The sequence below is a fragment of the Procambarus clarkii genome, chromosome 22 (assembly GCF_040958095.1).
Source record: "Procambarus clarkii isolate CNS0578487 chromosome 22, FALCON_Pclarkii_2.0, whole genome shotgun sequence".
NCBI lineage: Eukaryota > Metazoa > Arthropoda > Malacostraca > Decapoda > Cambaridae > Procambarus > Procambarus clarkii.
Window position 1 is genome coordinate 24,357,905 of NC_091171.1, and position 22,617 is coordinate 24,380,521.

A 22,617-nucleotide genomic window follows, 5' to 3' on the forward strand; every position below is an offset into this window, starting at 1 on the left:
GGGCTCCTGCCTCCTCCCGCCCCTGGCCCTACACTGCTGGGGGCTCCCGCCTCCTCCCGCCACTCATACTTAATGCCAATCTATTAGTTTTATTGAATGGATTGTGGCAGTAAATGATCTTTGCTCGTTCGCCAGGTCTGCAACACGGCCCCCTTGAAGGGATCAGTTAATCTCTAACAGTATTCCCGACCATGTGGTGCTACCATGTTATCACCGGCTTGGTACCTCTCGTTTGAAATATTTTCCTAATCCAGCCTACCACATTGTGTGTGCTCTTAAGAGATGTGACATACGGGTAAATTTTGATTTTGGTGAAATACTCAGCCTCCGGGACTGCTGTTGCGCAAGCAGCAATTATTAAGGTCCAGCTGACTCTGCACAATCTCCGCGAAGCTCGCTAACAAGCGGTGGTAATTGGAACAGGGCGCGCGGGGTGTTGTTTGTGGAGGGGGGGGGGGGGGGGGGGGGTCGACCCGCGCGGGACGGAGGCGCCACACTCACACACTCGGTGTTTCCCAGTAATTACACCACACTTTCACCCCTTGTTTGTGCCTCCTGCTGGGCGGTGGTTGGTGGTGGCTACACTCACACACACCTCCCACCACCACCTGTGGTGCTTAACACCACCTGTGGTGCTCAACGCCACCTGTGGTGCTCAACGCCACCTGTGGTGCTCGACGCCGCCTGTGGTGCTCAACGCCACCTGTGGTGCTCGACGCCACCTGTGGTGCTCGACGCCACCTGTGGTGCTCGACGCCACCTGTGGTGCTCGACGCCACCTGTGGTGCTCGACGCCCACCTGTGGTGCTCGACGCCACCTGTGGTGCTCGACGCCCACCTGTGGTGCTCGACGCCCACCTGTGGTGCTCGACGCCCACCTGTGGTGCTCGACACCCACCTGTGGTGCTCGACACCCACCTGTGGTGCTCGACGCCACCTGTGGTGCTCGACACCCACCTGTGGTGCTCGACACCCACCTGTGGTGCTCGACACCCACCTGTGGTGCTCGACACCCACCTGTGGTGCTCGACACCCACCTGTGGTGCTCGACACCCACCTGTGGTGCTCGACACCCACCTGTGGTGCTCGACACCCACCTGTGGTGCTCGACACCCACCTGTGGTGCTCGACGCCACCTGTGGTGCTCGACGCCACCTGTGGTGCTCGACGCCACCTGTGGTGCTCGACGCCACCTGTGGTGCTCGACGCCACCTGTGGTGCTCGACGCCACCTGTGGTGCTCGACGCCACCTGTGGTGCTCGACGCCACCTGTGGTGCTCGACGCCACCTGTGGTGCTCGACGCCACCTGTGGTGCTCGACGCCACCTGTGGTGCTCGACGCCACCTGTGGTGCTCGACGCCACCTGTGGTGCTCGACGCCACCTGTGGTGCTCGACGCCACCTGTGGTGCTCGACGCCACCTGTGGTGCTCGACGCCACCTGTGGTGCTCGACGCCACCTGTGGTGCTCGACGCCACCTGTGGTGCTCCACGCCACCTGTGGTGCTCGACGCCACCTGTGGTGCTCCACGCCACCTGTGGTGCTCCACGCCACCTGTGGTGCTCCACGCCACCTGTGGTGCTCCACGCCACCTGTGGTGCTCCACGCCACCTGTGGTGCTCCACGCCACCTGTGGTGCTCCACGCCACCTGTGGTGCTCAACGCCACCTGTGGTGCTCAACGCCACCTGTGGTGCTCAACGCCACCACACCCCACCTCAAAATCCACCTAAATTCCTACCTGTGACCAGGCTCCATAGGGACCCCCCCCCATTTTCTAATACTCAAAAGCCCCCCAAAAGGGGTCGCGACCAACCAACTGGTTGTGAACCACTGGACAAGACCCTCAGTCCCTGCAGCCCAGCCCGCTGCTGTCCGACGACGTAGGATCCACAGCTCTCTTGATCACACACCTTTTGAAGACGTTGACCAAGTTCCCGCTTGCGAGCAGGTCCGTTATTCTCTCCCATTATATTTCCAGGAAGAGTGACGCCTAGCCTTTGCCTCCTAATGGGATAATAATGGCATTTTAGAACACTCACCGCTCTTCCACTTATCTGCTTTTTACATTGTATTTTATTGAATGGATTCGGGGGAGTAAATGATGTTCTCTGTACGTTTTCCAACTTTAAATAGAAATGCTCGTGTGCAACAATTGGGGTGTATAGTGTGTGTATGTAGTGTATAGTGTGTATGTGTAGTGTATAGTGTGTATGTGTAGTGTATAGTGTGTATGTGTAGTGTATAGTGTGTATGTGTAGTGTATAGTGTGTATGTGTAGTGTATAGTGTGTATGTGTAGTGTATAGTGTGTATGTGTAGTGTATAAATAACGTTAATCAGCAGATGGGCGAGTCTGAGCCACACAGGTTGAGCTCATTGGGTTCCTGCTCTACCGCTCTATGATGCCACTCTACTTGGAAATAATGACCCAAGGAGAATAGAGTTCCCTCGATATAACAGTTATCACGAATAATGATTCCTCAGGCATAATGGTTATTCTTGTATAACGAATATATAATGATTATACACTATATAATAGTACAATCATTACCCGGGTACAATGGTAGGTGGAATAACTACACAAAAAACAACACACTGACTGCCCACGTACAATGGAATGCCGGGTACAATATCTACAAGTATAATGACTCCCCTATACCTTCCTCAGTTATAATGAATGGCCACTGCCTAGAGAAATGCACTGCCTTTAGTTAACACAAGAGAATTAAAAGCCTAACACTAATTAGCACCTAACACTAACAATAGTCAACAGCCCAAACAGCAGCACCAACAGTCTAACAAAATGTAATTGCAGAATTGCAAGAAATTTTACACGTTGAAATCCAGCGACGTGTGAACATGCACTGTGGCTGCAAACCTTGCAAGCGGCACTAAACATCAACCAGGTTGATTGGTGGCAGCAAGTCAAGCAACAACCAAATGTTGTGAGTTGACATTTTCAGTGCTGATGAAATCTCCAGGTTTGTGCGTTATAAGGCTACGCACATGAGCCTAACCGCAGGGTACATTATATTCAAGTGACAGCGGGTCAAGTGTGACCCGTTGACAGGTCGTAGCGGGTCAAGTGTGACCCCTTGACAGGTCGTAGCGGGTCAAGTGTGACCCCCCGACAGGTCGTAGCGGGTCAAGTGTGACCCCCCGACAGGTCGTAGCGGGTCAAGTGTGACCCCCCGACAGGTCGTAGCGGGTCAAGTGTGACCCCCCGACAGGTCGTAGCGGGTCAAGTGTGACCCCGACAGGTCGTAGCGGGTCAAGTGTGACCCCCGACAGGTCACAGCTGGCCAAGTACGACCAGCAGGTCCTCCCCCGTGGAGCATCACGGACAAGAATGTCACAGGTACACTCCAAGAGTTTCCCGCCCTCCAGACTTTCACAACGACGACGCCACCCGCCTAACACACCCCTTCCCCCACCCCCCCCCCCCACCCCCGGCCCAAACTGCACTTCACAACACAACAACAAATCACAATCAATATACCTGAATACAGCGTAGCTGTGCCTGCCAAAAACACCAGCAGAGGCTGTGTAGTGACGTTTACCAGTGAAGGCGGCTACCTGGACGTGTAGGAGCCTGGTCCAGGACCTGGATTTGCATAGTAACATTAACACTTGGCTGAGAGGCGTAGTGAACCAGGGGGTTGTAACGGGCACTTGGCAATTATACCCGGGTGTGTTAATGGCAGAGCGGTCGGTGTGTGTGTGTGTGTGGGGGGGGGGTGTCAGGGACCCTCGCTGGGGGGTAGGTGGGGGGGGGAGGTCTTGACCACAGCACCACCAGTGCGGACAACTATGATATATGATGACTAATAATGGTAGCAATTAGCAGATGGGGAGAGAGTGCTTTAAGGAGCGCCACGGTAACCTACAACAGTTAGGTGGCAGGAGTTGCTACAGTAAAACTGCATGCACCAGCCGAGTCCAACAGCCTGGTCGACCTCAACACTAAGGGCCTGGTATTAAACCAAGGGCCAGGATTTAACAAGCATTTACGCCTCTATTTAACAACCTGATTAATTATTATTATTATAAACAGCCTCCCAGTGCTTCGGGGACCAAACTGTTTAACAAATGTAAACAAATCCGCCAGAGTAGGAAAAGTTGCAGAGGTTCGTGAGCGCTTGTGCAACAGCTTCATGAATCCGGAGGCCAGGCCGCGGGGACACTGATTCCCGGAATCACTTGAAGATGCACGTAAGATGGGTAGACTGATAGGTTTAAGGCTTTCCTGCCAGGCGAAGAACAAAGAACAGAAGAACGTTTAAAAACTTTTAGGAACAGACAAGTATAATCTCACCTCGGCGAGCAGAACAACCAGAGGAAGGAAGGAAGGGGGGGGAGGGAGGGGCAGAGAGAGAGAGAGAGAGAGAGAGAGAGAGAGAGAGAGAGAGAGAGAGAGAGAGAGAGAGAGAGAGAGAGAGAGAGAGAGAGAGAGAGAGAGAGAGAGAGAGAGGGAGGGGGGGGGGGAGGGGGGGGGAGGGGGTGGGAGGGAGGGAGGGGGGGAGAGGGAGGGGGAGCAAGGCCATACCTGCCTGGTCCAGCCTCACACCACACCTAGTTAATGATTAGGCAGTTACACTGATCATTAGCAGGTAGTGTGAGAACTGAGGTGGTTACACACTCCCTCGCTTGCTCGCTCTCTGGCTTGCTTGCTTGCTTGCTCTCGCGCTCTCTCTCTCTCTCTCTCACACACACACACACACACACACACACACACACACACACACACACACACACACACACACACACACACACACACACACACACACACGGACACATGAACCCTGTCCATGAGCCACAGAGTTGTTAGAACTTTTTCAGTGTCAGAGTAGTTAACAGATGGAATGCATTAGGCAGTGGTGTGGTGGAGGCTGACTCTATACACAGTTTCAAATGTAGATATGATAGAACCCAGTAGGCTTAGGAATCTGTACACCAGTTGATTGACAGTTGAGAGGCGGGACCAAAGAGCCAAAGCTCAGCTCCCGCAAGCACAACTAAGTGAGTACACACACACACACACACACACACACACACACAGTGAGCGTAATCATAAGAGGCGAGAAGTCGGACTGGCGAACAGTAAGGAGTGGAGTACCTCAAAAGATCGGTGCTGGGACCACTTCTATTTCTAATGTACGTGAACGACATGTCTACAGGAGTTGAATCCTTATAGTAGGAGTCGAGTCCTACTATAAGGACTCGACTCCTGTCGAGTACTTCGCATCATTTCGCAAATGATACGAAACTAATGAGAGGAGTTGGGACAGATGAGGGTTGTTGGATCCTCCAAGAGGACTTGAACATGCTGCAGAGAAATGGTTACTGGAGTTCAACACGAGCAAGTGTAAAGCTATGGAAATGGGACTAGGTGACAGGAGACCAAAGGGACAGTACACAATTAAGGGAAACTACCTGTGACGAATTCAGAAAGGGACCTGGGAGTGGACATAACACCAAATCTCTCTATATCCTGAGGCATATATAAATCGGATAGCAGAGTACGCTACGCTAGCAAAATTTGGAACTTTATTCAGAAACCTAAGTAAGGAGGCATTCAAAGTGCTTTACACTGCCTACGTGAGACCAGTCTCTGAGTATGCAGCCCCATCATTGAGCCTCACCTGTAGAAACACACAAGAAAACAGGAAAAAGTTTATAAGTTTGCGACAAGGCTCGCCACAGAGTGGGGGTATGAAGAGCAACTGAAGGAACTGAACCTGACGACGCTAGAAAAAAGAAAGGAGCGGGGAGATATGATAGAAACGCATAAAATACTTAGGGGGATTGACAGCCTGGAAATAGACGAAATGTTCACACTGAACACCAGAAGAACAAGTGGAAGCTGGAAACAGACGAAGTCAGATGTTAGAAATTTTTCCTTTAATGTGAGAGTAGTAGGAAACTAGAATGAACTAAAGGAGCGGATTGTGGAAGCAAACTCTGTTCATAATTATAAAAGTAGCTATAGGGAAACAGGACAGGAGTCAATGCTTTAAACAACCGGCGGCTAGAAAGGCGGGATCCAAGAGCCAATGCTCGATCCTGCAGGCACAAATAGTTGAGTACACACACACACATACACACACACACACACACACACACACACACACACACACACACACACACACACACACACACAAGTAATGCAAAGTAATGAAACTAGGCAGTGGAAACAGGAGGCCAGACACAGGATACAGAATAGGAGATGAAGTACTTAATGAAACAGACAGAGAGAAAGATCTAGGAGTTGATATCACACCAAACCTGTCTCCTGAAGCCCACATAAAGAGAATAACGTCTGCGGCATATGCGAGGCTGGCTAACATCAGAACAGCGTTCAGGAACCTGTGTAAGGAATCATTCAGAATCTTGTACACAACATATGTAAGACCAATCCTGGAGTATGCGGCCCCAGCATGGAGCCCGTACCTTGTCAAGCACAAGACGAAGCTGGAAAAAGTCCAAAGGTATGCTACTAGACTAGTCCCAGAACTAAGAGGCATGAGTTATGAGGAAAGGCTGCGGGAAATGCACCTTACGACACTGGAAGACAGAAGAGTAAGGGGGGACATGATCACAACCTACAAAATCCTCAGGGGAATCGACCGGGTAAACAAGGATGAACTATTCAACACTGGTGGGACGCAAACAAGGGGACACAGGTGGAAGCTGAGTACCCAAATGAGCCACAGAGACGTTAGAAAGAACTTTTTCAGTGTCAGAGTAGTTAGTAAATGGAATGCACTAGGAAGTGATGTGGTGGAGGCTGACTCCATACACAGTTTCAAATGTAGATATGATAGAGCCCAGTAGGCTCAGGAATCTGTACACCAGTTGATTGACGGTTGAGAGGCGGGACCAAAGAGCCAGAGCTCAACCCCCGCAAGCACAATTAGGTGAGTACACACACACACACACACTACCTGCTGATAATGGTATATGGTCACACGGTAAGGGACGGCACAGGATTACCACAGTTGACGCACACAGGGGGGCCCCTTATGGTGCTGTGTGTATGCCGGCGTGTACACGCCTGCTGACACCACACCTTTATACGAGTTTCAGTAGTGGTGCAAGGACCGTGCCCCGAGGTACACAGTGGTGCAAGGACCGTGCCCCGAGGTACACATTGGTGCAAGGACCGTGCCCCGAGGTACACATTGGTGCAAGGACCGTGCCCCGAGGTACGCAGTGGTGTACTGTGCTCACACTTCATTCTCTGTTACTTTTCACATTCTGTTTAACAAGAAACGGAATATGCACCGTCCTCTGTTATTCCAATGGACCTCATTTTATGGTCTGTCACTCCAAGGTCACATTTATCAATGTCTTATCAAACTTGTATATACAACATCTGCAATATTTGTCTTCCCCTAATGCTCCTGTGAGTTCGTCATAGTAGCCGAGTATCTGCTAAAGGCAGGAGTATCTTCCCGCTCTAAATCCACCTTGACCCGGGGTGTGAAGGTCATTGCTCTCCCTAAAACTGGAGATTTGACTCCTAACCATTCTCTTGGCAACTTTAATTGTGTGTGATGCTAGTGCCGTCGGTCTATACTTTTTTAGCCAATGCTTTGCTCCCTCCCTTATGTGGTGGAGATGTATCTGCCGAGGTAAATGCTTCTGGAACCTCAGCAGTATCCGAGCTCTTTCAGCCTCCGCCAAGCGCTCGTGATAATCGTACTTTTTCCTTATAAATATGGAGTTCCCGAAGTCGCGACCCGGGGCCGAGTGCCTGTCAACGTACTGCCTGTGCTTGTGTTAATAAAAGTTATATTGCGAGAGTTGTCGATGTCCGTCATAAGAGTGTGTGGATCTTCTACTTTCATGTGGATTATTGGGGGTACTGAGGGTAGCCTCGCACTGTTCTCTTAGAATTTCACAAATTTCGTTGGTCGTCCTGTGTATGAACCCCCCTCTTGTAGATATACACACACGCATATACACGATTCTTGGAAAGCCTTCCAGACATAGGACCCCATAGGTCTCCATAGGTCCTATGGAGAGGAGACTATCGCGCATGTTGGAGATGGAGGCAGGAGTCACAGGGAAGGTACTCCTGTGGATAAGGAGTACCTAAGCAACAGAACAGAGAGACTCACAATGAGGAGTGAGATCTCACAGTGGCGAGAGTCACTAGTGGAGTCCTCTCATTGTTGTTGATGCAAACATTATGAGGAATATGAAAACAGGAAGTTAGCAAAAGGGCACAAGATGACCTGGACAAAATATGGTCCAACAAATGGCTGCTAGAACTTAAGTCAAGTAATTATAAATGAAGCTAGATGGTGGGAACAAGAGGTCCGATACATAGCACTAAATGGGAGATGAAATCCTTCAAGAAACAGAGAGAAGGATCCAGGTATGCTCTAGGGGGGCTGATATTACATCGAACCTGTTCCCCGACGCCCACTTCAAAAGGTATGCAAGATTGCCCAACATCAGAACTGCCTTTAGAAACTTGTGTAAGGAATAATTTAGAATCTTGTATACCACATTGTGCAGCTCCAGCGTGGAGTTCATACTTAGTCAAGCACAAGACGAAGATGGAGAAGGTTCAAAGGTGTGCCACCACACTAACTTCAGAACTACGAGGAAAGACTATATGAATTGAACCTCTCGTCGTTCAGAGACAGAGTTAAGGGAGATATGATTACCACATACAAAATTCTCATAGGAATTGGCAGGGTAGACAAAGACAGACTATTTAACTCGGATGGTATTCATAAATGGGGCCGCAGGTGGAAACCGACTACCTAAATGAGGTACAGATACATTAAAACAAAAATAAAAAATCAATCTCAGTAGTTAACAAATGGACAGCTCAAGGCAGTGACGTAGTGGAGGCAGACTCCATAAACAGTTTTAAATGTAGATATGATAGACTCCAATATGTTCAGTAACCTGCACATCGGTTGATTAAGTGTTGAGAGGCGGGACCAAAGAGCCAGAGCTCAACCCCCGCAAGCACAACTAGACGAGTACAACTACGTGAGTACAGGGGAAGGACGGTAACCAGCAAGACGACCAATTTGTAGTCAAGACCCAAGGAACTAAAGAGATAATGATCGGAGAATAACAGGTATTACCAGTTATCAATATTACAGGTAGCTGAAGACTGCATCCACAAGCACTCGCCACTCCACGGGACCTCTTCCTTCCTCCCAGTTACAGCCCCGCTCCTGTGCCAGGTAAGTTCACTACGGGCTCACCATAGCCTGTGCTACTTGCAACATTTTGTACCCAGTAGCCGAGTCTAAACCAACAGCAACACCTTCCCCCGCCACCATGGCCGGCCTCCACCACTTGCACCATTGAAGCCTCGAACAGCAGACCACAAAAGCAGCAGCCCGCAGCACTACCCACTATAAGGAAGGCTGCCAGAAACACCAATCTGCTGTCCAACTGGAACATTAGGGCATGATGGTGTCAAGTGATCCACGTCCTACTCATAAATTGCTAACCACTACATCTTGGAGAAGAACATTTCATTCACTTGGACCAATGAAGCCTCGACCCACAGACCACAAAAGCAGCAGCCTGCAGCTCCACCCACAGAGCCACCAGCACCCACAAGAAGGCAGGGGTTAGGGTCCACACTAAGTCATGCCTTCTGGGGTTTTAAAGGATTCTGTCCATGTGCAGACTGGATGGAAGCTGTCCCTCTAATATTTTCCAATTGTAAATTATTATGTACCTCTCTCGTCTATGTTCCACGGAGTACAATTAGAGGATTATAAGAGTTACCAATAATTTAGTTTTTTAGTGATTTACATTACCTTTCCATTGCCTTTCGTTGGTTTTGGTACATCAACATCACTGTGGCCTGGGCTTTGACCAGGGTTCCTGGTTGATGGTCCAGTCAACCAGGCTGTTACTCGCAGCTGCCCGCAGCCTGACGTATGAACCACACAGTCCAGTTGATCAGGAATCCTTTGGAGGTGTTTATCAAGTTCTCTTTCGAGCACCACTACAGGTCGACTAGTTATGACTCCTATGAGAGAGAGAGTTGAAAGTTCAAAGAGAGAAAGAGAGAGAGAGTTGAAAGTTCTTAGGACTTTGATGTTGATAAGAGTTCTCTCTCTCTCTCTCTCTCTCTCTCTCTCTCTCTCTCTCTCTCTCTCTCTCTCTCTCTCAAGAGTACCAACTTCATCTCTACTTTTCAACGGGGCTATATTGCATTTCCTGCCATGCCCTCCTGGCCTCGTATGTGGTTATTTACGCGTATCAATTGCAGATTTCGAATCAGCCCTTTCAGTATTTTCCAAGTGCAAATTATTATGTCCCTCTCCTGCCTGAGCTCTACGCAATACATATTTAACAATTTTAAGTGGTACCAATAATTTAGGCGTTTTAGTGTTGATTCTGCCAGTATAAGACCTTTGAACGCTATCCTGGTCAGCAATTCCTCCAGCTTTGAATGGAGTTGTTATTGTGCTACAATATTCCAACCATGAGTGCACTTGTGTCTTAAAAAATATATCACTGGCATGTAGTTTTTCTTGCAATTGTGAAGTTACTTTATTGTGTTCTTTAACAGTAAAGTTTTCCGACATGATTATATTATATATATATATATATATATATATATATATATATATATATATATATATATATATATATATATATATATATATATATATATATAAAATGAGAGAGAAAGAGAGAGAGATGAGGAAGATAAAGCAGGGAGGGGCGACAGAGACTGACAAATCGTCCTCCAGTGTAACAAGATAACATCAGATATCCTCCAGTGACTCTGTGCTCACTTATAAGTACCTGCTAGAACGAGCTCCAGCTCCTGGGCCCTTACCCGTTACTCGCCGGCCAGCTGTTGAACTTGCTTCCAACCCTCTTGCTCATCAGAACTCTTGAAACCGCACGTGGATTTCTCCACGTTGCCTTCCCTTTGGCCTCATGTGGTCGACTCGCTCGTCTTGCAGTAAAATTAGTTTAGTACCTTGTGACGATAATCTCCTTCAAGAGATTGAGCCTGCTCTTCCCTCCATAATTACGTCGTCGAAATTATATAAAACGACTATGGAAGACATGTCCAACAATGACAACAACACCAGCAAGGCTTGCCAGGGTGAGCAAAACGTATGCAGCCAGCCATCTGTTCGGACTCAAACCACCAAACTACATGTTGATCGCTGCCGGCTCCGCTGATTGGTCGCCGGTCTGGCTGCACCTGCACTCGCCCCCCCCATACTACTTGATGTCTGGGGTCGCCCCAACTTCAGACCTCAGAATGTTCAGTGCTCTCGTGGTCACCACTCCTCCCGGCTAGACGCTAGCGTGTACTGAGAGAAGTGGTGGCTTAAAGCCAATATTCCAACACCTCCCATTTACTTTGTATTGCACTTCTTGTTATTTTGCCTTAACGTAACTTTTCATTGTGTCATCTAATTATTCTTATTATTTTGATTGATTGATTTTATTATAAGAATTTGTTTGTGCATTTTATTCATGTTTTGATTTATTTAACGTAATTAAAATTTCATTGTTAAAGTTTACTTGTTAAACAGCCGAACACCAACGCGTTACCGTCACAAGTTATATGGGGGCCTGTCCTAGGAGCTTCACTCAGGTACTGGTGCCAAGTGGTAATTTATGGTAAGCGTATTTAACTTTGTTAACGTAGCTTTACTATTTTTCATATTCAATTTCATTTTTTATAAGGTGCGGTGTATTGTGCATTACGAGAGTAACATATAGTGAAGGTGAGACAACTTTGGATTACGTGGTGACTGTAGGCCGCAGTCATACTCTTAATTGGTCATCTCTCCCTCCGTGTTATTACTCGTGTTTACCATCTATGTCCCTTGAATATTTCTCATTCTGACAGATCATCATATTGGTACCCTGGTACTGTGGTCTGCCCCGGGTCAAGAGTACCCAATCTTCTGCAATCTGACTGTAGGAGGACAAAGAGGGCCATAGTTCCTCTAGCTCGAACTTTAGTTGCTGAATTGGGACCTCAGCAGCAGTTCTCGTCACAAGTTGACACCTCGCACCCCTACACGTCAGTCAGAGATGATGATACATACAACGGTAGGGAATTAGCTTATTTTTTCAGAGCACAAAAGTTCGCTAATTCTGTAAGTATCATATTAAATTCAGTAGGAAAAACTTGCTTTATGTCCTATAGAGACGTGGCAAGGTATGCCTACATCCTTGGACTACCAATTTTACTTTTGAAGCATTTGACTGTTTCATTTGTTTTCGAAACTTTGTTTCATTTGTTAGTAGGATTTTCTTGCCCTTATTCTCTTACATGAGTACCGGGTACAAGATTTCCTGCGCCCTTGATTTAATTTAATCATTTAATATCTTTCACTTAACGTTAATTGTTAAAGATCACACAGGATAGGTACCAGTTGCCACGTTGTCCTGTTTCTGACATTTCACTATTGAATATTCGTGTACCTTTATTTGCTAATTTCACCATGTTTCGTCTCCAAACTTTCCGTGCAAATCCAGCAGGTGAAATAGGGACTTTAAGTCGTGCCAAGAGGACTGAATTACAAACTCTTGCACATGAGTATCAACTAGAAGTTCCCTACCAAGCCAACAAAAATGACCTACACAACCTGTTGCTGGATTACTATTTAGAGCAAGGTAAGATAGACTCTGAAACTCATGAAACTTACTATATTGCAGATAAAACTGACTTGGCAACGATGAAACTTAAACTAGAGCTGGCTAAGATTGAACGTGAGCAGCAAAGGGAAGCCCTCGAACAACAAGAACGAGCAGCTGCCATAAGAAGGGAAGAACAAGAACGAGAAATCACCCTCAGAGAACGCGAAGCTGCTTTGAGGAGAGAAGAACACGAACGAGGACTCGCCCTCCAAGAACGTGAGGTTGCACTACTCCAGGAGCGGGAACGAGTACAGCTTGAAACCAAACGACGCGAGTTGGAGATGCAACGCGAACATGACAAGCAACAAGCGACTCTGGCTCTAGAGTGTCGTCAACGTGAAATCGCCTTGGAAACTTCCCACTTCACTCAACGCCAACAAGCTACTGCCAATCTTCCCGTCAGTTTTAATATATCACATGCAAGTAAGTTAATGCCATCCTTTGTAGAAGCAGAAGTTGATGTGTTTTTTACCACCTTTGAAACCCTTGCTAATCAACTCAGTTGGCCTGTCGACCAATGGGCCACACTTCTCAGAGTCCATCTTACAGGTAGAGCTGCAGTCACACTCAGTACTTTGGCGTCTGAGAATGACTACTACACTCTGAAACAAGCAGTGTTGGACGCCTACCTACTTTCCACAGAAAGTTATAGAAGGAAATTCCGTGACCACCTGAAGGCAAGTACCACTACCTTCCTTGAGTTTGCTAACACGAAACGGAGGTATTTCATGAAATGGCTGGAAGCAGCACATGTCTCTACTTTTACAGAACTCGTCAACCTGATGCTTGTTGAAGAATTCTTGAGACGTGTGCCGCCTCCTGTCCGCCTCTACTTAGCAGATAAAGAAGAAACCGACTACCTGAAGTGTGCTAAGTCGGCTGACACTTACAGCCTCATCCACCGGCTGACACCTGAACCATCCTCCAGTAAGAAGTCGTGGTACAGTTACGAGAAGGTGAGCCCCGATCAAGCTGGTTCACAACTGTACTGCAAGTATTGTAGACTCTATGGACATACCATAGACAAGTGTGGTAAGTCTCAATACAAGGGAACCACTGACCAACAACGACCCAAACCAACTCCTCCTAAGTCCGGTAAGCCTGTGATGAATGTTGGTGTTGATGTTAATGATCTTTCTCTTTTCAGTAACCACCTGTATACTGGAACTGTCTCTGCCAACGGTTCAAATCCGGAGGGACGTTTCAAATTGAAGATCTTGAGGGACACAGCGGCTCTACAATCGATCATCTTGAAGTCGGCTGTGCCCAACATAGTCTACACCGGGGAAACAGTCTTCATCACTGACCTCACTGCTACCACACCATACCCTCTCGCCAGAGTCCACCTGGATTGTCCCTACGTGAACGGAGAAGTCCAAGTCGCCGTCAGGGAAAAGCCTTTTCCCATGCCTGGAGTGCAACTTCTCCTAGGCAACGACTTGGCAGAAGACCTACAACCGACCAACCTGATCGTCATGGACAAACCCCAGGTGTGTAACTCTGTGCTAATAAACCCTATTCTTGAGTATGTTCCAGCAGAGGTTCAAGAGAGTGATGAAGTTTCTCCTCCGGTTCTCGTGACCACCCGTGCACAAGCCGCACGTCCACAGCCAGCTGACGCTACTGCTACCGCTGTCCCTCAAGACCCTCAGAAACTACCCCCGCATCTGACCAAGTTGGAGTTCCGTAAGTTGCAGAGGGAAGATCTTACTTTAACACCATTGTTTTTCCAGGCTGAGACTCAACCCGACAGTATTCCTGGGTTCTTCCTAGAGAACGACTTGCTCTACCGCAGATATAGACCCAGTAAACTGAAGGAGGAGGACGATTGGGCCAACATCGAACAACTTGTGATTCCCACCAGCCTGCGGCCCACTATTCTACACCTGGCCCACGGAGCATTCTCCCACTACGGCTTCAACAAGACTTACCATGGGATTCGTCAAGACTACTACTGGCCAGGTATGGTAAATAACGTCAAACAGTACGTAAAACAGTGTCATACATGTCAGATGGCAGGCAAACCGAACGTCTCCATTCCCAGAGCACCACTGATTCCCATACAGGTGCCTGCGGAACCTTTCCACAGACTCATAATAGACTGTGTTGGTCCTTTACCTCGGACCAGTTCAGGTAACGCCTACATCCTAACCATCCTGTGTCCTACCACCAGATTTCCCATAGCAGTTCCAGTGAAGAACATCACGGCTGCTACGGTTATCAAACATCTATTGAAGATCTTCACTCAATACGGATTTCCCAGGGAGATTCAAAGTGACTGTGGCACCAACTTCACCAGTGATCTCTTCAAAAGGACAATGGAGGAGTTCAACATCAAACAGGTATTGTCCAGCCCCTATCATCCTGCTTCACAGGGTTCTCTTGAACGTAGTCATCAGACCATCAAAGCACTCTTGAAAAAGTTTTGTAGTGAAACCTCAAAGGATTGGGATAAGCAGATTGACCTAATAATGTGTATTTTCAGAAGTCTCCCCAATGAGTCCCTAGGAGTATCTCCTTATGAGATGCTCTACGGCCGTAAGTGCCGTACTCCCCTTAAGGCTTTCAAAGACTCTCTCAGAGATGCCACCTTCAGTGAGCATCAGAATGTGCCCCAGTTTCTTCAAAACCTTCAACACATTCTAGAGAGAGTCCACCGCTTTGCCCATGATAATCTATTGAAAGCCCAGGTGAGAATGAAGACTCATTACGACCAGACCAGCAAAGTAAGAAAATTCAAGCCGGGAGACTTCGTCCTTGCCTATTTTCCTATCCCAGGTTCACCTTTACAAAACAGATTTTCAGGACCCTACTGCGTCAAAGAGTGCAGAAGCAACAACACTTACGTCATAGAGACTCCAGATAGGCGGCGGAAGACCCAGCTGTGCCACGTCAACCTCCTGAAGCAATATAATGGTACTCCTCCCACTGTCTTGACTAACTATTCCACATTCACAGAACCCTACATCCACAGTGAGACCTTCCCAGCTTCTCCTCCCGAAAGCACTGACAAGGAGTCAGCGCTTTCTAATTCCGAAATCCTTAATGATCTTCCCAAATGCTTTCAGGATAATAATCGTGCTCCTATGCCCTCTTCTAATTCCACTCTCACCTCGTCAGATAAGCCCTTCATCCTCCATGTCGACGCCAATGGTACCGACGATGGTGGTGTCGTGATGCAGCAACGAGGCGAGAAGAATACACCTGTCAGCGACTACTGCTACAAGGAACGACGGAACAATTGGCAAGGAGCTACTCTTCCTCATCCTGAAGCTTCAGCACTTCACTCCACCCCTGAAAAGTGCTCGGTCCACCATCAACACGGACCACACCACCCTACACCTCCTGCAGCACGCCCCCTTCTCATCTCAACGTCTTCTACTATGGGCTTGCTAACTGCAGAAATTCAACCTGGAGACACGCTATACCAAGAGTCTGACAACATCTTAGCCCCTGCCCTCTTCAGAGTTTATGAAGTAGAAGCGACTCCATCCATTACTCCACCACATAACGACGTACTTCTTCCAGAACCGCAGGCTTCGGGGGAGAGTTGTGACGATAATCTCCTTCAAGAGATTGAGCCTGCTCTTCCCTCCATAATTACGTCGTCGAAATTATATAAAACGACTATGGAAGACATGTCCAACAATGACAACAACACCAGCAAGGCTTGCCAGGGTGAGCAAAACGTATGCAGCCAGCCATCTGTTCGGACTCAAACCACCAAACTACATGTTGATCGCTGCCGGCTCCGCTGATTGGTCGCCGGTCTGGCTGCACCTGCACTCGCCCCCCCATACTACTTGATGTCTGGGGTCGCCCCAACTTCAGACCTCAGAATGTTCAGTGCTCTCGTGGTCACCACTCCTCCCGGCTAGACGCTAGCGTGTACTGAGAGAAGTGGTGGCTTAAAGCCAATATTCCAACACCTCCCATTTACTTTGTATTGCACTTCTTGTTATTTTGCCTTAACGTAACTTTTCATTGTGTCATCTAATTATTCTTATTATTTTGATTGAATTGATTTTATTATAAGAATTTGTTTGTGCATTTTATTCATGTTTTGATTTATTTAACGTAATTAAAATTTCATTGTTAAAGTTTACTTGTGTTTTGTGTGTCTTCTCCTTACCTTACCACAGACGAAGTTCCAGTTTTCTATTTTTTTTTTTTATAACTATGTGACGAGGCCATACCCCTAGCCTTAAACAGCCGAACACCAACGCGTTACCGTCACAACCTTTATTATGCACCCCATACCCATTCCGATTTTTTTTTCTACCACAGACGTGGCCACACATTTACAATGCTAACCAGCATATATACCCATCCCGTGGGCGGTAGTGGCGAAGGTTACAGAGGCACATAATGGGCTCAGGACTGAACCGCAATAATAAGACATGATTAATAATTATAATTATGTTGTCTGTAGCGTTATAGAGAAACATGTTACAAGTGTTCTAAAGAGGTGAGAGCAATCAAGGATTATAGTCAGTTTAGTGTGTCAAGTTCAGAGACACACACTGAAGTGCAAGGAGTATGACAGACGGTCTAAAGGATCCAGCTGTTTATACGGACTCCTCATCCCAAACCCTTGTCCTGACCTCCTCTTCCAAGTGCGATATAGTCGTAATGGCTTAGCGCTTTCTCCTGATAAGTTCCCTCCCCGCTCAAAATATGAGGCATTACTTACTGGCCCCAAGTGCTTCAGTTTGGTGGGGTGAGGGGGAGCCACATTTGAGTATAGGGTTTGAGAGAAACACCACTTTGTACGGGCTCACCATAGCCCGTGCTACATGGACACATCGTTCTGAGTAGCTAAATCTAAAACGACAACAACCACCACCACTGTGTAGAGTCAGTCAATCAGTCAGTCAGTCTCAGTCTCAGTCAGTCAGTCAGTCTCAGTCTCAGTCTCAGTCTCACTCTCACTCTCACTCTCTCACTCTCTCTCTCACTCTCAGTCTCACTCTCTCTCTCTCACTCTCTCTCTCTCACTCTCTCTCTCTCACTCTCTCTCTCTCACTCTCTCTCTCTCTCTCTCTCACTCTCAGTCGTTGACATTGTGCTTGTAAGCACACAAATTTTGTAAGCCATTAGGCTACTAATTAGGGCCCTCGTAGCCTGGTGGGTAGCGTGCAGGACTCGTAATTCTGTGGCGCGGGTTCGATTCCCGCACGAGGCAGAAACAAATGGGCAAAGTTTCTTTCACCCTGAATGCCCCTGTTACCTAGCAGTAAACAGGTACCTGGGAGTTAGTCAGCTGTCACGGGCTGCTTCCTGGAGTGTGTGTGTGTGGTGTGGAAAAAAAAAGTAGTTAGTAAACAGGTGATTGATGGTTGAGAGGCGGGCCGAAAGAGCAAAGCTCAACCCCCGTAAACACAACTAGGTGAATACAACTAGGTGAATACTCTCACTCTCTTTCTCTCTCTTACCTTAAGGGGGTGCACAGCGTGACATAGTCGCGATGGGGAGACCCATGGTCAGGACAGCTGGTAGTTAACTACCTATGCAGGGTCGTCATCGAGGGGTACCACTGCCCCCGAATGGTTCCTCACAGGAGGGTGAACGACCCGGCCAGTGCCCACGGGTGGGTATGGCGGCCGGCCGGAGGGAGGGAGCCCCAGGGGCACACGGGGTACACACGACAACAGGGCTCGTGGCAAGGCCTTGCAACGAGCTTCCGCTTTGCAATAATTCGTCATGTATGCTGTCGTCAAAGTAGCTATACCTGCCGGAAAGGTGGCTCGTTTTGCCTTCAGCTTTAGTTCTTTTATATACTGTGCAGCCCCTTGTGTGCTGTGGCTTGTATAGGAAAAACAAATATAAGAGATTTCTCCATTGTACTAACCCAATGATAATGTGACGATGTGCATTGAATTTTGTAACTAGCTCATCAAGATTGTAACTTGCTTAGCTGTACGAATTGTGGGGTTCAATTTTGGGGTGCATAATGAATGAACTAAACTAAACTGCTAACCATTTTTATTGCGGTTATCTTGACTCCTGTGAGTGACACGCCAACCATTTATTATATATTTTATTTTGTGTTGTTAGGGAAATGTGTGTGTTTAAGGTACCCACCTCTCCCCATGCCCAGTGCTTGAGGGGACCGGGTGCCCTAAAGCTGTAGAAAAACACTACACTCCCACAGAACTCCAAAAAAAAAAAAAGAGTACCGCTCCTGTGCTAGGTAAGTCCACTACGGGCTCACCATAGCCCGTGCTGCTTTGAACTTTTTGTTCCTAGAAGCTGAATCTTAAACAACAACAGCCCACAGAGCACCGCTCCTGTGCCAGGTAAGTCCACTACGGGCTCACCACAGTCCGTGCTACTTGGAACTTGTTCCGAGTAGCTGAATCTATAACAACAACAACACTCTGCGAAGTGGCAAGGGGAAGAAAGGAACAAAAATGTTGTACTGTGCCTGAGGACAAAGCCTGCTCCGATCTTCAATTTGCTTCTTGGGTGGAAAAGGAGGAGTATAATTTAAGAGAGTAATCTCTCACGGTGCAGGAAAATGCCACTGTTGTTCCTTTGTATAGATTGTGACTCAGATACATTCCCAGTTCAGTTGCAGTTTTAGCAATTCATTTTGAAGAACGTTGACCTTCAATAAAGGTCTGCAGGGCTTTAGTGCAAGGGATAGACTGAGCTAGCATATGCTTCCTGGTACCTGTTAGGTCACTTAGGAATTTGAGTAACACGATCAATGACGCGTGTAATACCAGCTAGGTTCCTTATATTGAGCATCTTGGTGGCAAGAGGCCAGCCAAAGAACATCCTCATGGCTTCGGACCTCATGCTCCGAGCATGGTTGAAACAGTGACAAAACACAGGAGCAGACGAAACATCAATATCTAATATGAAAAGAATTTGTAACAAAAACGCCAATGAAATCAAGTAAGTCAACCCACACAAGAAATGGAAGTGACGAGGTTTAGGTCCGTCGTGGACCATTACGTCATGACCTCATGAAGGTCCAGGACGGGTCAAAACATGATCACTGGGTAGAGGTGACCCATGAAGGTAATCTCTATCTCACTGCCGGCACCGCTCTACCTCACCCACGACCCCTCACACACACACACACGACCATGATCAAACCATTACTTCTGTAAAGCCTTTCATCGCCTAGAACATCATCACATTATTTCACATTATTTTAAAAATAGGCAGCAAACCGAAGCAAATTAAATATATGTTCGGAAAGCAATTTAGTAAATTCCCCTCCACCTGATAGTAATTAAGGTTATTAGCCTGTCTCACCGTAGCCCCAGTGTCCCCTCCCTCTCCCTCTCGGGGGGTCAAGAGCGAGGGGATGGGGACGGGGAGCTTCTGGCATGGGGGAGGGGAAGCTTCTGACAAGGGGGTGGGGGGGGGGGGTTCAAGCGCTGGTCTACCTGTTATTACCTTATCAAGGGCCGAGCCGTGGGTGGGCAGCCGTCACCACAACACTGGTCCTGGAGCCCCGCCTGCCAGGCGTGCCGGTGCCTACATCACCTCCACACTTCTACCTGGCTTGAGGAACCTTGCGACTGCCTTGGTCTGGTTCTGGGGACCAGTGTGTGCCACAACCATAGTCACTATACCCAGGCCACCTGGTTAGTGACGGCCTCATCGACAAAATTGTTGGTCGCCAATGCTCGCAGTTCAAGGATGGCGCCACAGCCTGGCTCATTAGTTACCCTTTTGGAGGTGTTTGTCAAGTTCGCCTCTTGAACACAAAAAGTCTGTTCCTTACGACCCGTATATAGAAGGTGCTGTAACATCTTGCGGCCCTTAATCTTTATAGACGTGTCTATATTAATTTGTATAGCATCTCTACTTTTCATGTACATTTCATTTTTATTTTGTACACTCAACAATGCGGCCTGGTTTCGTATGGAATTATTTTAGTGTACCTGCTTGATGGGGTTCTGGGGGTTCTACTCCCCACGTCCGGCTCGAGACCAAGCTTGATTTGTGATAACTTGGTCCAACAGGCTGTTGCTTGGAGCGGCCCGCAGGCCCACATATCCACCACAGCCTAGTTGGTCCGAAACTTCTTGAAGAAAACAATCTAATTTTCTTTTGAAGATGTCCACAGTTGATCCGGCAATATTTCTTATGCTCGCTGGGAGGGTGTTGAACAACCGTGGACCTCTGATGTTTATACAGTGTTCTCTGATTGTGCCCATGGCACCTCTGCTCTTCACTGGTTCTGTTCAACATTTTCTTCCATATCGTTCACTCCAGTAGGTTGTTATTGTTATTGTTTGTGCTTGGAAGTACCAAGTATGCGGGTTCGAATTTTCTTCATGGCTACTACTTGGGTTCGAATTTTCTTCATGGCTACTACTGATTTTATCAGCGGGAACTTTTTTCATTTAAATATTGTTGTTGTGTGTGTGTGTACTCACCTATTTGTACTCGCCTATTTGTGCTTGCGGAGGTTGAGCTTTAGCTCTTTGGTTCCGCCTCTCAACTGTCAATCAACTGGTGTACAGATTCCTGAGCCTACTGGGCTCTAAAGTAGTAGTAGTAGGCACAGCCCAGTAGGCTCGGATTCATGAGCCTACTCATGGGCTGTGTGTGTGTGTGTGTGTGTGTGTGTATATGTGTGTGTGTGTGTGTGTGTGTGTGTGTGTGTGTGTGTGTGTGTGTGTGTGTGTGTGTGTGTGTGTGTGTGTGTGTGTGTGTGTGTGTGTGTGTTCCACTCAGAATCCCATTTACATAAGCTTGGAGGTTTGCTGTTTTCTCTATCGTGTCCACTGTGTGGACACGATAAACTTGTGACACTGCAGTTTCTACCTGTGTATGGTTTCAAGAGTTCTACTTCTGCAGCTTGACCTGCGGTCAGCCTTCCAAGGTTATTACCTGGGACCAGAATCATCAAGCTGTTACGCAAATACTCAGGAAGCTTTTCAGTCCTATCACGTTGTTAGTGGTTACGTCGCGATTAGCGAGTTGTTGACGAGCGGCCATCATCTTACGAATACCACTTGACGCCTCGGGAGCACTCCTAGCTTTACGTAAACCGTTTATAATTAACGTTTTCTCTACTACACAACCCGGACCCGGAAACATCTGTCAGCGAGCTCCTCATGCAAGCTAGCCACCATCCCTGCTTCTCCAAGTTGCAATAAATATGTATTTTATATAAAAAACTAATAATCATCATTATAAGAAATGTCTTGAGTCTCCTCCATCACAGGTGATGTGGAGCGCCTCGCCTGGTCACCTTCTAATATCTCAATGCGTCTCGGTCAACGTCTGCGGGAGTTCCTGGTTCCCACTGTGGCAGAGTTCATAAACCTTACCCAGAAGGCTGAGGACGCCATCAGTAGCCACCTCAGACACTAGCTTCCTGCATCTAATTAACAAAAGATGTTCGCCTGCCAGTGTTGGTGTGGAGACAAGGTGTTCGGGTCGTCTGAGAGTGTCGGAGACGAGGAGGAGAAAACCCTGCGGCCACAGGGCCCTTCCTTCAGGCACACCGCTTTTTACGGGCGAAGACATAACCTGTGTTGACTGGACTCCCATCTTCATGTGGCTGCTAGTCTTCCTTCATGAACACTAGTCATGCCACACAATAAAAAAAGCAGTAAATTACCCACTAAAATTTTGCACAGTGTGAACAACTTTGGGAACGTTATTTTTTAATTATCACTATAACACTGCGATGATAATTTATGAAAATAAAAGTGCGTGTGTGTGTTGTTGTTGCTGTAGTCCCCTAATTGTTGTCCGCACCTAGTTGTACTTGTGGGGGTTAAGTTTCTACTCTTGGGTCCCGCCTCTGGACTTCCTCGCAACATGTCCAAACTCGCAAATTATTAAATCAATACTGTCTATGCCACCATGGCTCAGGAGAGATGTCCAGGTCAGTTCTCACGGACACCTGACCCGGGCTGGGGATGGTCTTAGCTCCTGATATAATGGAACTCGCATACGTCATACAACAACTC

General features: G+C 47.6%; 1 protein-coding gene across 7 annotated transcripts in view; it reads right to left on the minus strand.

Annotated features, from left to right (window-relative positions):
- The window catches only part of Cad88C (cadherin 88C), a 243,228-nt gene that overhangs the window by 148,174 nt on the left and 72,437 nt on the right, over positions 1 to 22,617 (minus strand). Inside the window, exon 1 of one of the 7 annotated variants that reach the window (XM_069329541.1) lies at positions 3,501 to 3,649. The exons of the other annotated variants lie outside the window; for them this stretch is intronic. The gene's annotated coding sequence lies outside the window, so the exon portion shown is untranslated. Of the gene's footprint in view, positions 1 to 3,500; positions 3,650 to 22,617 lie in introns of those variants that run through there. 7 annotated transcript variants of the gene reach the window in all.